At 42.5% G+C, this 15,598-nt stretch overlaps 1 protein-coding gene across 1 annotated transcript in view; it reads left to right on the forward strand.

Annotated features, from left to right (window-relative positions):
• Window positions 1-15,598, forward strand: part of KCNJ15 (potassium inwardly rectifying channel subfamily J member 15) — a 68,604-nt gene that overhangs the window by 38,902 nt on the left and 14,104 nt on the right. Inside the window, exon 2 of the mRNA XM_082458866.1 lies at window positions 11,290-11,426. The gene's annotated coding sequence lies outside the window, so the exon portion shown is untranslated. The remainder of the gene's footprint in view (window positions 1-11,289; window positions 11,427-15,598) is intronic.

The raw sequence follows: 15,598 nt of genomic DNA on the forward strand, positions 1-15,598 counted from the left end.
AAGAAAGAAAAATAAAATAATATAAAATAAAGTTATTAAAATAAAAAATATGCTATTAAAATTTTTAAAAATAAAAAAGTAATTAAAAAAAGAAAGAAAGAAGAGAGCAACGAAACCAAAAAACAAATCCACCAATGATAACAAGCAGTAAAAACTATATTTAAAAAAAAAAAATGGACAGACAGAACCCTAGGACAAATGGTAAAAGCAAACCTATACAGACAAAATCACACAAAGAAGCATGCACATACATAGTCACAGAAGGAGAAAAAGGAAAAAAAAATATATATATATATATAAGGAAGAGAGCAACCAAATCAGTAAACAAATCTACCAATGATAATAAGCTGTCAATATTAAACTAAGATAAACATAAAACCAGAAATAAATTAGATGCAGAAAGCAAACCCCAAGTCTACAGTTGCTCCCAAAGTCCACTGCCTCAATTTTGGGATGATTCGTTGTCTATTCAGGTATTCCAGAGATGCAGGTACATCAAGTTGACTGTGGAGATTTAATCCGCTGCTCCTGAGGCTGCTGGGAGAGATTTCCCTTTCTCTTCTTTGTTTGCACGGCTCCTGGGGTTCAGCTTTGGATCTGGCCCCACCTCTGCGTGTAGGTCGCCTGAGGGCATCTGTTCTTCGCTCACACAGGACGGGGTTAAAGGAGCAGCTGATTCGGGGGCTCTGGCTCACTCAGGCGGGGGAGGGCGGGGTACGGATGCGGGGCGAGCCTGCAGTGGCAGAGGCCGGCATGACGTTGCACCAGCCCGAGGCACGCCGTGCATTCTCCCCGGGAAGTTGTCCCCGGATCACGGGACCCTGGCAGTGGCGGGCTGCACCGGCTCCCGGGAGGGGTGGTGTGGAGAGTGACCTGTGCTCACACACAGGCTTCTTGGTGGTGGCAGCAGCAGCCTTAGCATCTCATGCCCGCCTCTGGGGTCCGTGCTGATAGCCGCGGCTCGCGCCCATCTCTGGAGCTCGTTTAGGCGGCGCTCTGAATCCCCTCTCCTCGCGCACCAGGAAACAAAGAGGCAAGAACAAGTCTCTTGCCTGTTCGGCAGCTGCAGACCTTTTCCCGGACTCCCTCCTGGCTAGCCGTGGCGCACTAGCCCCCTTCAGGCTGTGTTCACGCCACCAACCCCAGTCCTCTCCCTGCGATCCGACCGAAGCCCGAGCCTCAGCTTCCAGCCCCCGCCCGCCCCGGTGGGTGAGCAGACAAGCCTCTCGGGCTGGTGAGTGCTGCTCGGCACCGAGCCTCTGTGCAGGAATCTCTCCGCTTTGCCCTCCGCACCCCTGTGGCTGCGCTCTCCTCCGTGGCTCCGAAGCTTCCTCACCACCATCCCCTGTCTCCAGCAGTGAAGGGGCTTCTAGTGTGTGGAAACCTTTCCGCCTTCACAGCTCCCTCCCCGAGGTGCAGGTCCCTTTCCTATTCTTTTGTCTCTGTTTTTTCTTTTTTCTTTTGCCCTACCCAGGTATGTAGGGAGTTTCTTTCCTTTTCTGAAGTCTGAGGTCTTCTGCCAGCGTTCAGTAGGTGTTCTGTAGGAGGTGTTCCTCATGTAGATGTATTTTTGATGTATTTGTGGGGAGGAAGGTGATCTCCACGTCTTACTCCTCCGCCATCTTGAAGCTATCTCTCCATGGCCTTTTCAAATCTCTTGCCAGTATAGCTTCCAATCTGGCCTCGTACTACCTTTCTACAGGTACTACAGTGATGGTCAACCATGGATACACATTAGAAGCAAATGGGGAGCTTGGAAAAAGTACCCAAACTCAGTCTCATACTCATATGTCTCCCCCTCAGCCACCTCTTTGAGAGATTCTGATTCAACTGACTTATAGAGGAGCCAAGTTATTAGGGCATTTTAAAATTTCCCCAGGTGCTTCTTACATGCAGCCATAGTTGAGAATCAGTGATATGCCCTTTGATCCAATCAAATGAGTGTACTTAGCAAAGTACTTTACCACCATCCCATACTTTTGCCTGAGCAATTCCCCCTGACAGCAGTTCTCTTTGCTCTATTCTTCTTCCTACAGAAAATGCAAGAAGACTTCTGTGATTCTTCCCACTGGAAAGAATCAATCCTTTTCCTGGAAATTGTTAGTACATTTTCATGTATTACATTCATTCATATCAGCAGGGAAGGCTCTGTGTTAGATAAGGACAATACAGAGTGTTAGAATAAGATAAGGTCTCTGTCTTTACATAGCTGCCCATCTTGCGGAATAAGAGAAACACATGAACCAACAAATATCATAAGTTTTATGATAGCAATATGGAAGTGTCCATGAGATAGTGTTTAGGCATAAAAGGCTCTATTCTTCCTGGTGCAATAACAATGTATGTATATGTCATCGGTGTATGTTTGAGGGCAAGGACCATGCATCATTCACCTTTATGTATTGCAAAGACCACATTTCTCTTACAATAGTGTTAAATGTTTGCTGAATCAATGAATGAGTGAGTGAGTGAATGAGTGAATGAGTAATATGTTGGTGATTAGGAGTCATTGGGAAATAGTGTCAGCTTCAAGGGAGTAATGCCATAGTTCAGTGCCTGCCCACAGTGGACGGTGTCCCACTGGAGTTCAAAGACTCATGTCATCATTTTCGGTCCTGAGCTGTGTGTGAGTTCTACAATTTCCCTCAACCATCCATTCCATAGTTTATTTTAAATGGTCATAAGAAGATCTTATTAGAAACTAGGTCCATTCTCTCATGACTAGAAGGTGGTAATGGTCTGTCCAAAATAATACTTAGCACCTTTTATTTTAATAAGCAAATCCTAGAGATCAGATGGGATGGTTTGATGGCTGATGGGAAGAACTGGGGGTGGGGGGATTAGAAGAAACACCTGCCCACCCTACAGATCCATGAGACTTCCTCCTTCCCTCTTGAACTTGCCATGGTCTTCAAGTTGTCTTTGGGCCTCTTAAAGATATTGCTGAGAAAGCTGCTAAAATGGCCACCAAATAAATGAAGATGAATAGGGCCCTGCAATAATTTCCAGGCTGATTGGGGTGGGGCTAACAAGTGAAGAACAAATGCACATGTGAAAGTAATTGTGCTTCTCCAGTGGAAACCTCTAATCCTTGAAGCAATTAATCATACCCTAAGAAGTAAACCATTCTCGGGGAGAAAGCCATCTCTGAACATCCACGTACTTTGAGGACACTGGTGAACCATAGCGTAAGAGTCATCAGCCGAGTGAGCTGAAAGGGTTAGCCCAGCTTCCGGGAGAGTCTGAGTCAGGAGAGATAAAAGGAAGTGTTTCCTAATCCAGAGGATTTCAACACCATGGAAATTCATTTCCCACAGAAATACAACAATGTGCAAATATAAATCATTTCCAAAAAAGCCGTTTAGAAAACTTCACATGTCATGATAAATGCGTTGAAACTGCTCACATGTTTTTGGCCATGTCTTTGACATTAATTCATTCTTTAATTTATGGATTGAATATTAATCCATTTATTCATTTATTCGATGACTCATTTATAGAGTCATGAGTATGAGTTATTATTTTTTTGTTTGAGCATCTACTATATGCCAGGGGCTGTGTTACTGTGGGTACAAAGATGAACATGGCCTAATTCCTGCCCTCAGAGAACTAGCCATCTGTAAGGGAAGAAGAAACATGAAGAGAAAATCATACTGTGGTGAGTGTATTGATATTACCGTTTATAATGGTAAAGGAGAGGCAGGATCTTAAATGAAGATGCAGGGGAGGAGTGAGCCAGGGGAAGAACCACGGGGACAATTGAGGGATCTGGTTCTAGGATGGGGTTTTCAGGCAGGGGAGACATTGGGGGCAAAAGCACGTAGAAAAGTGTGGGGCAGCGTGCAATGTGTGGAGAAGTGGAAGCTGCTTGGCATTGTTGAAGCGTGGATGGTGGAGAGAACATCCAGAGATGTGACCAACATGGTAGCCAGAAGTGTTGGACGTTGGGTAAACAGTGTATAGACTTTATCATGTGAGAACTGAAGAATGATTTGAGGGTTGGCACAGGGAACCGACACGGACAAGTTCTAATTTTTGAAAGGTTGTATTTGCGGTTAGAGAGATTGGCTCTGAAAAGGGGTCAGAGTGGAGAGGGGTAAGGAGGGGCCAGGGATGCAGTGAGCAGGGTGAAGCCATAAAAGGGCAGGGGAGCAGGGGTGGAAACAAAAGTTATTCGGGAGATAAATCTGGATGACATGTGGCTGTGGTCATGAAGGAAGGGGGAGGGGAAGCAGACTCCAGCATCTGGGTTGAGTGACAGTGGAGACACTCACAGAAATAAATGATATAGGACCAGGAGCAGTTTGGAGTGAGGGTTGTAGGCAGTGCAGCACAATGTACCCCCAGGGAACACTGACTTTGTAGGCACGATACCATCCATGTCTTCCATTGGTGAGCAGCTGCGTGTGCTACAGGAGACTGAGTCAAAGTGATTTTCCCTCAACTTAGCTCATCAATACAACCAGTATGTAGGAGATTTTCTTTGGAGACCCCAGACTGCTTTTCCAAAACTGGAAGAGTCCAAGCTCCCTTTGCTTCCATTCATGCATTCACTTATTCATACATTCACAAACATGAAGCCCCTGCTAGAACCTAGGCACCAGCATAAACCAGATAATATATGGTAGCCCACATTCCAATGAGAGGCAGTGGGGTATGATGGATAGAGAGCTGGCTTTTGAGTCAGACATACTAGGATCTAAATGTTGTCACCGCTGCTGACTTGGTGTGTGACCTTAGGCACACTCTCTAACTTATCTGAACCTCCATTTACTTGTTTTGACCAGTGTTCCTCTGAAGTTTGGAGTTCAGGTATATGAACTACCAACACGATGCTGATCACCTATGTTCTCCACTACTGGTAGCTGTTAGTTTGATAATTATTATTGCAATTAGATATATACAAGTAAACAATTCCACTAGACTGAGATAAATATTCTGGGAGATAGAACCACAGGGACAGCACCGAACCCGTGAGAACAAGCAGAGAAAGCACCTACCTAGAATGGGCCATGTCTCAAAAAAATAGATATGAGAAAGCAGGGAAAGAAAGGAAGAGGGCTTCCAGCAGATGGCTTGGTATATTTCAATGCCTTGAATCAATCAATAGAGGACCAACCCATCTGGGCCACTGAAAGTCATTCATCACGGAGCAGGCTGCAGAATGGCTGGTGTCAAGGCTAAAATGTAGGCGGGGCCAGTTCCTGAAGGTCTCACATACCATGTTCACAAGGTCAGGAGCTGAGGCTTTGGTTTGCAGATAATGGGGGCGTCACTGGGCTGGGCAGCTGGGGAGTATTCAGGGAGATCACAGAGGCTGCCCTATGGGGGATGCTTTAGAGGGAGGACAACTTGCTGGAGTCACTGAAGGAAGGATGTGCATCTGAACCAAGGAAGTAGAAATGGGAAGGGAGAGGCAACAGCTTCAAGGGATATCGAGATAAACTAGGGGGAATTCAGTATCTTTCAGTGCCTGAGGGTCTACAGGAGGAGGGGAGCTGACCTAGACAGTAGATAATGAAGCTAAGCTGCGGTCAATCAAATGGGACAACAGAATCATTCCTTGACTTGCAGTGACGTTCTTGTAGGGGAGAGGGAGACCTGGGATGGAGTTGCAAGGTCTGGGCTTCCTGAACAATAAAGGTGGCATCTCAAGCCATGGGAGTGGATACGGGAGTGTGTTTAGTGAGAAGAAAATGATTCGGAGTATGGGGCCACGGGAAAAATACCATTTTAAGGAGCTGATGGGAGAGGAGGAGTCTAAAATAAAACTGAAAAAGGGCCAGAAAAGTGGGGAGAAGTTGGGAGAAGACTGTAGCAACAGTCTGAAATGCTACGGAAGTGTCAAGTAGGTGAAGAACGTGCCCACCTGCCCACCGGCTGCGCTGATGGAGCAGAGTGGTGCCCGAGGACTGTCCCCCTGGGTTGAAGAGTCATCACACAGCCACCAAAGGCTTGGAGGCAAAGCATCATTTCCTTCCTTCTTAAAGCTCTTCTCCATAGCCATCCATTCTGTTCCCCGAAGTCTGGCTTTGTGATACAAGATATACACCTTGTCTCTCCCCACAACCCAAAGAGGGGTGTTTTGGCCTTTTTCATTTCATGACCTTTATCACCAATGATCAAGAGGAAACAAAAGATGGCGCACAGAACAAACAAGAGGGTCATGCCCAGGTCTTTCAACCATGGTCCCGTTCCCAATTTCACCCCCCAAAAACTGGATCTCTCACCTGAAAATAGCGCTGAAGATAGATCCAGGATAAAACATTAAGAATTGGCCAAGAAGTCTAAATTCAGGGGCCAGCTCATCTCAAGCGGACAACTCAAAGGCCTCTTGGAATTTCCTCTTCCGTCCTCTTGTCTCCATTTTCTTTGTTAATCTTGAACATGTGCCCTTAGGTGTTGAGGAGGTTAGAGGCTGAGTCCTGTTGGGCTGCGTTACGTTTGTGTGGAGAGTGGACCTAGAGTCAGAAGAAGCGTCTTTCTAATTCAACTATATGTCACTTTTAGTTGACACCAGTTACACAGTGGAAAAGCTGTTAGATATTCAAAAATGCATTTGTAACCACTATTGCATAGTAAACCAGCTCAGAAATTAAGCTAAAACATATGGTTCAAATTAGACCAAAGTTGTCTTTCAAAAGTTCTATGGGACACACAAACATGAATTGTTGGGTAGACTTTGCAAATTAAGAGAATCATTTTATTTGTCAAAAATGTGTGTGTGTGTGTGTGTGTGTGAGTGTGTATATTCACTCACAAATATTCATTGGGGGCTATATGTATGTGTTTTTTTTCTTCTCTTCTTTTGGACAGAGAGCATTTGTAACCCACTGACTCCCAACATCAGGGTCCCATTAGGGTGAGGGTGTATGGATTTTACCATTATTAGTCAGAAACTCCTGACTTAGCGCTCTGCCACTTAACGTTAGCACCCCAGGATCTTTGACCATTAGAAGTGGTCAAGACCTTGGTTTCCAGCTATGCTTCTTGTAAAGGAAGTTCCCAGATAGAGGCCAAACACTGGAACAGAATTGCTGACTCCAGGACTGTTTTGTAAGACTGTACGGTGATTTATAAACAGTGGGGGTTTTTTTGCTTTTTTTTTTTTTTTTTTAATGAAGTCGTCTAGTGCCCTTGAACTTTCTTGCACAGGTAAAGCCATGTGCCAGCATGCTCTTTGGAGGCCCCTTTCTCTGTGAGAGAAGTCAGGCTTCATGTCCCCACAGCTTCCTTTGCTTGGAATGAGTTACCTTCTCTCCTCTGCTCTCGAGCAGTGCTAGCTACGGCTATCTGTGGGAGTCACCAATAAACAGTTATTGGAACCACCTTCTGTGTTCCATGCTTTGTGGTTCAGATGAGGAACCAGGGCTGCAAAAGGCTGATTGCAATCCAAAGTGTAGCCACCTCCAGCCTCAGCATCACATCACCTGGGAGTTTGCTAGAAATGCAGATTCTCAGACCTCAGTCCAGATCTTCTAAATCAGAATCTGCATTTTAACACAATCCTGAGGGAACCTGTCTGCACATTAAAGTTTAATAAACACTGGTCTAGAGCAGTGGATTAAAAAATGTACAGTCCCTCTCTGTGCGTGCACAAACACACACACACACACACACACACACACACACAAGAACACTTTGGGACATAAGTGCATCATATATAAATTTTTTGTCCTTTACTAATATATGATGTACATTTAAAAATATGCACAAAATACAAACATTTAAAAGGATGAAGCAGAAGCGAAATGTGAATAATTCTATTACTTTCTTATTGTACCCTCTTAGGTTATTGGGGTACAATACTTTGGAGACCCCTGCTCTAAGGATGCAAATAGAGAGCTGAAAGGAATCTTAGAACACTTTATATATGATGGTCAGGGTTCTTAAGGCCTCAGGGAACACAAAACACACATAGAAAGTAATTTGTTGGGCTAAATTGAATATATGTATGCCACCCATAGGTAAAGCCATATCCCCAGCATATGCATTTATATTTAGTGTTTATCGATTTCATCAGTTTGAGAAATGTAAAACCCATTTTTCTCTTCAAAGTAAGATGTTGTAGGATGTTCTTTGGGCTATGAATCAAAATAGGAAGTCTAAATCTTTGTTTTTTAGTTTAGTCATTCAAGTCAGTAACGTACTTGGTATCCTCTCTGACGCACCTAGCTTTGGACTAGCTTCCCCTCTGACCTAGAACATCATTTAAATGAGTTACATTTGTTACTAAATCTGAATGGCTCTGAGTTCATGTGAACAGCATCTCTGACCGCCCTGTTTCTTTCTTACCATGTAGCAGGCCTTGTGTTGGCATTGGGGTTAAAAGACAAATTGATCACCCCACAGAGCCTGGTTTAAGGAGAAAAAGAAGCTTCACAACAAATCATTACAGCAATACATAAGTCTTATCTTGCAGTGTGGACAACTTGCAAAAGGCAGAAGAGAGGAGTAAGAGGAGATTCCTCTGGAAGCTGAAGGAGGTGACATTTGAGTTGGGCCTTAAGGGATGAATAGGAGTTTGCCAGGCATAGGGCACAGAGAAGGAATTTGGGGTAAAGGGACCTCCCTGAGCAAAGGCATTGGGCAGGAAACCTGCTTTATCAGCATTCCTCTTGGGTGAAGTGCAAACTCTTCTAACTCAGTCAGTTAAATGAAATAATTTAAATTGACATGAAATAATAACCCTGAACACTTACTGAACAGTAGGCTCTTGGGTTTGTACAATCGAAACGACTCTGAGAGTAAGTTATTTCATATGGTTTGGCCACGACAGTGTGTGGAAAGTTTCTCAGCAGAGCACAGTAAGTACTTCTCATTTACAGTAAAATCTGGAATGTTTGGGAAAGGTCTGTGCTAGAGAAATTGAATTTTCAGATTAACTGCATAAAAATGGAAAGTCTGGTTTAAAAAAACCTTACTAATTTTGTTTTCCTTTGAAGAGATAACTGCTGTTAACATTTTAGGGACATTTCATTTTAATCTTATCTAGTAAGAGAAAAGCAGAGCACTTATCCTGTCTTTTCAGCCTTACATAATGCCTTTTTTGGGGGGGTTGGCCATGCCACGCAGCATGTGGGATCTTAGTGCCCTGACCAGGGATCGAACCCGTGCCCCCTGCAGTGGAAGCGCGGAGTCTTAAACACTGGACCGCCAGGGAAGCCCCCCATAATGCCTTTTTAAAATTTAACATTTTAGCACTTTGCCATGACTTAAAGACCACATAATATTTCAGCTTATAAATATTTTGTACATTTTAAATCATTTCTATATTATTGATGATCCAGGTTGGTTTGGAGGTTTTAATATTATAACTAACGCAGAGAACACTCTTACACATAATCCTGATGCATATTTCTTATTAGTTCTTAGACGTACATTTGCTGGGTCAAAGATTATGAATAATAAATAGTATTAAACTTTGGTTATACATTGTCAAATTGCCTCCGAAACAGCTTGGCCAAATTACTCTGTCTGAGGCCATGTATGAAGCCATTCGTCTCTGCATGCTTGTGGATACAGAATGTTGACGTGTCTTTTAAAACCTCTGATTATCTGATCAGTGAAAAGCTGTGTTTCTTGGACCCCTGGCTCCTTCTTGTTCTCATTTGCCAGTGTCTCCTGCTCTGCCTGGCCCTGGGGCTGCCCACGACTCAGTCTGGGACCGCTTCTCCCACACCCTACGTCTAGGAGAATCTCATTCACTTACATATTTCACTTTCTATTTGTAGACTTGAACAGTAAAGGCATCTCTCCTGCCCAGCCCTCTCTTTTGAACATCAGACCCATCAGGACAGACCCCAGATCACATCTGAGGCAGCCCTAGTGCATTCCCTCGAATCTCACCCCCAAGGCTGGATCCTGTTTCAGTATTGGGATTATGTACCAGAGCGAGCTCCACACTGATGTAACATTAAGACATTCTAACAACGTGGGTGTCTGATAACGGATGAGTGGTTTTTAGCTACAGAGGAAGTTCCAGTGTCCTTGGAATCAGTAACATACCCACCTCCAATCCATCTCTTTTTCATGCCAGAAAGTCAGGAGTCATCTCTGAGACCCCGTCTGCCTCTCCACCCACGCCCCACCCACCTGTCAGAGCCTCCTACTGACTCCATCTGGAACGTGAAACTCAGAGTCCCTGGCTCCTCTCCTCTGATTGCAATCCAAAGTGTAGCCACCTCCAGCCTCAGCCTCAGTCCTTGTCCGCGCGTCCCTAATTTTAGCTTGGATTACTGAAAGCACCTGATAACCCGACTTCCAGCATCTACGTTTGCCTCTTTCCAATCCATTCCCCGTGTCATGTCACAGAAGATGACTTTAAAAGGCAAGTCTGATCCTACCTCTTCCTTGATTGAAACCCCAAGATGCTGCTCGTTCAGCTAAGATGGTGCTGATGGTCTTCAAGGGCCCCACAGAGCCCTGCATGGTGTGGCTCGGCCCTAAGCTCCTGTTCCACCCCCTCCAGGCTCCCCAACTCAACACCCTTCCTCACTTCCTGGAAGGCAAGCTCCAGGCCTTTGCAAATGCCATGTAGCCCTGTGCCCAGAACACTCATCCCTCTCCCAGGCTGCCTCCTTACCTGCCAAGTGCTCGTCCTTCTTTATGTCTCCACCTTAAGGCCACCTCCCCAAGGAAGTCTTCCTGGAACCCCAGGCTAGGACATGTTGTACACCCCATGTTCTATTCTAATGATTTATTAAATACCTCTCTTCCCTGCTCTACTGTAAACTACATGAAAGTGAGGACCAAGCCAGTCTTTCTCCCTGCTGGATCTGCAGGCCCCTGCACACTGTAGCGCATAGTAGGTGCTCAGTAAACTCTTGGTGTACAAATGAATGAATAATTATTGAAATATCTTCAAGTTTTTTTACCTTTTAATTTCTTTTTGAATTGTTTACTTATAAATGTTACTGTTTGGGGGGAAAACAGTAATTTATTGACTTCTAAGAACTTTCTGTCATCTGTGGTAAATTTCCTTTGGGTAAGTCATATTTTGTGTGTTTTGTTTATTGTAAACACATAACGATAACAGCTAACTCTTATATAATTATTAGTGTGAACAGGCAGAGTTTTATGGTGCTTTATATGTTTTAACCTCACACCACCCTATGAATGGGCATGATTATTAGCACTAGTTTGCAGAGGATGAAACTGAATCTCAGAGGGGTTAAGTAAGTTGTTGAAAGTCACACAGCAACTAGTAACAGAAGCAGAACACTGTACTCTTAACCTTTACACTACGCTGCCTCTGAAGAAGTGTTTAATTTTTTTTTTTTTTTTAAGTACAGAGGAGGTAATATTCAACCTGCCCTTTGAAGAACAGGTGGAATTTGACGGAGAAGGAAAGAGCACACGAGCACCCTCAGGAAGGAGCAGCTGCTGGTCATGGAGCCATGAACACATTGAGCAGTCGGGAAAAGGTAAGTACACACCAGGCTAAATCCTGGAGGCAACAAAGCTGAAGAGGGTACGAGAGCCAGGGCTTAGAAGAGCCTTTTGCTTTGCAAAGGGGATGAGGATTTGTCCTGTCAGCAGTAGAGGCTGCTGGAGGACTTATAAAGGGAACTATTGTCTGCATTACTCTGTAGATGAGTATGCTTCCTTTTTTCCTGGTAAGAGATATGATGAAATCATGGTAATACAAAGTTGCATGCAACCGAACAGTGTATTAACTATAAAAATCCAGCTTCACAGTTCTGAGAAATGCAGCCCTTGAGGCTGTGAAGACAGAGGATTACGTGTGTACCTGAGCTGCTCTTTCCTCCTTTGTTTCCATGTAAGAAACTGTACCATCATGTCCAGAGGAGGGCGTGTTGGACTGTCTCCCCATGGGTATCGTTGCTCCAATGACGTGAACACCAACGGAAGGGTCACTGCCAACACTAGTGCCCCCAGTGATGTCCTAGTGGAAAGGGAGTTAACTGCAATTCTGTGAAATATCTCAACTATTCTTCCAGAAGTAACAGCATCTTTGTTATCAATGGCAAGGGAGTGTTTGTAGGGAAATCAATCAAGAAGGATTCAGTAGGTTGGCCCGATTTCTGTGACGTTATCAGAATTACTGTATGTAGAAGCCTCACTCACAGCAGGGTTTAGACCCAGGTGCACGGAGCCTGGAGAGATTCGGGGTAGATTCAGGAGTGTCCATTTCCTAGGATGGTGGGCAGGGGTGGGGGAAGAGGAATTGTTTATTCTCAATCACCTCTTGGACCTTTTCTTTTTTACTATGAATGTGTAACACACCACCATCATTTTAGCCCCAACTGTGACTTAGTCATAGTAGAAGTCACAGTATTTCAACATGTAGTTGCTTCAGAAATCTTGAAATAACATTTCTGCTCACCACCCTTTCAAGATGCTAGCTCTTCTTAATTAATACTTGAAAACAGAGCACAATTTTGTTTTTAAAATATTTTAATGAGTGCATTTTAATATTATTGGTGTCTTTTGTAGTCATATTTATTTTATTTTTATCTATTTAAACACATTCTGAGAAAGCAATCTTAGGTCTTACCTGTCTGCCATAAAGAGCTGTAACACAAAGATGGTTAAAAATCCCTGAGCTACACAGAGAACAGACTTGTGGTTGCCAAGTGGGAAGGGGGTGGGGGAGGGATGGAGTGGGAGTTTGGGATTAGCAGATGCAAACTATTATATATAGAATATATAAACAGTGAGGTCCTACTGTATAACGCAGTAAACTGTATTCAGTATCCTGTGATAAACCATAATGGAAAAGAATATGAAAAAGAATATATATATATATACGTATACAATGTATATATATATATATATATACGCATGTGTGAATCACTTTGCTGAACAGCAGAAATTACCATAACATTGTAAATCAACTATACTTTAATAAAATAAATTTAAAAAAAGAATCCCTGAGCTAAAATATTAAAAATGAGACCAGCTTACTAGACTTACTAGACTTCCTGACACCCTCTGATGTACCATGCGTGAAAAAGCTTTCATCCCATAATGGTTAGAATTGTTTCCAGGAGTCCTAGTACTGGGAAAATCTGGGTTGTTGTTCTTCTAAGAAAGTTGTCTGTATATTGAACCTTGTCTTTGAGTTTTATGACCTTCTGAGCTACTGTTGAGCATCGATCTGCTCTTGCCTAGAGATGCCAGATTTAGCAAATAAAAATATGAGACTCCTTTGTACTATATCTATATGGTACATATATATGGATTTCAAATAAACAGTGACTGATTTTGAGAATAAGTATAGATCAAGTATTGCATGAGACATACTTCAACTAAAAATTATTTGTTGTCCACCTGAAATTCAGTTTTAACTCAACATCTTGTATTTTACCTGGCAACCCTAAAAACACCAAAATTGGGCCAGTATCCCCCAACGAATTAACTACAGATTGTTAGAAAGTGTTTTCTTACACTGTTTACTGATGGAGATTAGTTAGCTGCCAAAGGTCTCAGACTTTGATTAAATGTGAAGGTATTTTGAAGTTGAAATTTTCTTATTATCACCCAGTGATCACAAACATCTGTGTTTTCAACTTTGGGACAAGCAGACAACTCAGAAATATTACCAGTCCTTAAAGTACATTTACCACCATCCAAGAATTTTGGTGTTAACTGTGTCCCCCGAGATCCTGTGATAATCCAGTTTCTGTATCAGAGAAATGTGGTCAAAGTTTAGACTGACAGTGAAACTGAATTTCCAAACCTTTTGACACTCATCCCGTTGTTAAATATTTTGGTTCCAAATCAAGCAAAAGTCATAATTTCCTTTGTCTGGGATGAGATTCCAATCATGAAAATAAGGAACATAGAAATCACCAAGGAGGAGAATTTCACCCTCGCATCCAGGTGAATCACACCAAAGCCCATTAATCATCAATTGATCGAGGCCAACAATTCCAAATTTATTTTTAACAGAAGAAAAAGTAGTCAGCATGAAGCCAGAAAACAAACCGGCCTGAAGTCGGTATGTATATTTATAATGTGATATACTTTCTGTGTTTCTATGCCTTCATCATAGTAAAAAATATTATAAATGTGAGACAAAGAAAGATAGATGTGAGTGGTTAAAGGCAGTGGGTTCAATGTCTTAGTGAATGAGAGACTTATTTAGGGAAAAATCAATCTGAGTGTTGCAAATTATATAACGATGCAATGTAAAAATGCAGTGATCTAGCCTCAAGCAAATTTTGAAGGACAGAGATGCGGGTTTGAGAACACAAACTTGCTTGCTTGCTTTCCGTTTTTTTCTTTGTCTTTTAGTGCTCTGACTATGCCCAGTTTGAAGTTTCATTAAATAGGATATACTAAATAAAATAGTTGTTTCTCTACAAGTACCATCTGCAAAAATAGATCCCTTCCGTTCTGAATTATTTCCAGCTTCCGGGTTATGATCAGACAAACCCAAATGCTCTACATTTTCATCTCCTTATCTAAAGGGAACAATGTGGAGCCGTCTTCTCTGTGTTACATCTGAACTAATCCAGACTAGAATAGTAAGTAAGATTCCATGAGCTAGTTAAATCTCTTCCCTAAAGAGAAAATTGGGGGCAGTGCATTAGTGAGGCTAACGCAGTCCAATCCGCCCTGTTTTTTTTCTCCACTCAGACATAAATTTTCCTGTTTTACCAGTCATCTTACAACAATGCATGTCCAAGCCATGCTGTGATTAGAGGGGAGTATATGCTTATTACCCAAGTTCTTCACATGTTGGAGCACGGAGAGACCAAGGGTGGTAAACCAAAGGAAATTTCCATTTGCTTTTTAGCTGCTGCGCATTCTTACTCTATAGGAAAGTTAGCTGTTATTAAGTAATGATGTTCAGCTGAAGTTGGTCACTCGTAACAACAGACAGATGTAAAATGTTTTATTTGGGTTAGCCAACTCTCTCCCAAATAAAGGGCCTGAAATTGAACTGTCTTTACAAAAATATTCAGCAAATGATACCTTATTCCAGTGCTCGAATTCTTTGCCATGGAAAATGGGAAATGAGTCTCCTAGTGAACCCAGTATCTGTTTAAACTTGTCTTTGCCCAGAGAAAACTTGATGTTCTATGGAATGAAAAAAATTTTTAATGAATCTACATTGAGGAGTAAAGGGTATAACTATGCAAACCAAAGGATTTTTTTTAGCTACTTATGGAATTTGAAACAATAATAATGAAATGGAAACATAGGAAAAAGGCTAAATATTTGACCACAGAGGCAAATTGGGTCATTAGATGCTCACATGCAATGTAAAATGTGGGATTTGTCTTTAAAGCAGTACTTGTTGCTTTTCCAATGTATAATAAGGCAAAAGAAAGACTTGGCCAGTTCTCCAAGCCATCATTTACAACCTCCAGCCACATAATCCTTTAGGAAGTTGGGTGTTTTTAAGACACTGGTTCTGATTCAGTGGCTCGAGTGTGGGACCCAAGAGCTGGGATTTCTTTTTTTTTTTTTTTTTTTTAACATCTTTATTGGAGTATAATTGCTTTACAATGGTGTGTTAGTTTCTGCTTTATAACAAAGTGAATCAGTTATACATATACATATGTTCCCATATCTCTTCCCTCTTGCGTCTCCCTCCCTCCCACCCTCCCTATCCCACCCCTCT

This window comes from Balaenoptera physalus, assembly GCF_965194825.1.
Source record: "Balaenoptera physalus genome assembly, chromosome: 4".
Classification (NCBI taxonomy): Eukaryota; Metazoa; Chordata; class Mammalia; order Artiodactyla; family Balaenopteridae; genus Balaenoptera; species Balaenoptera physalus.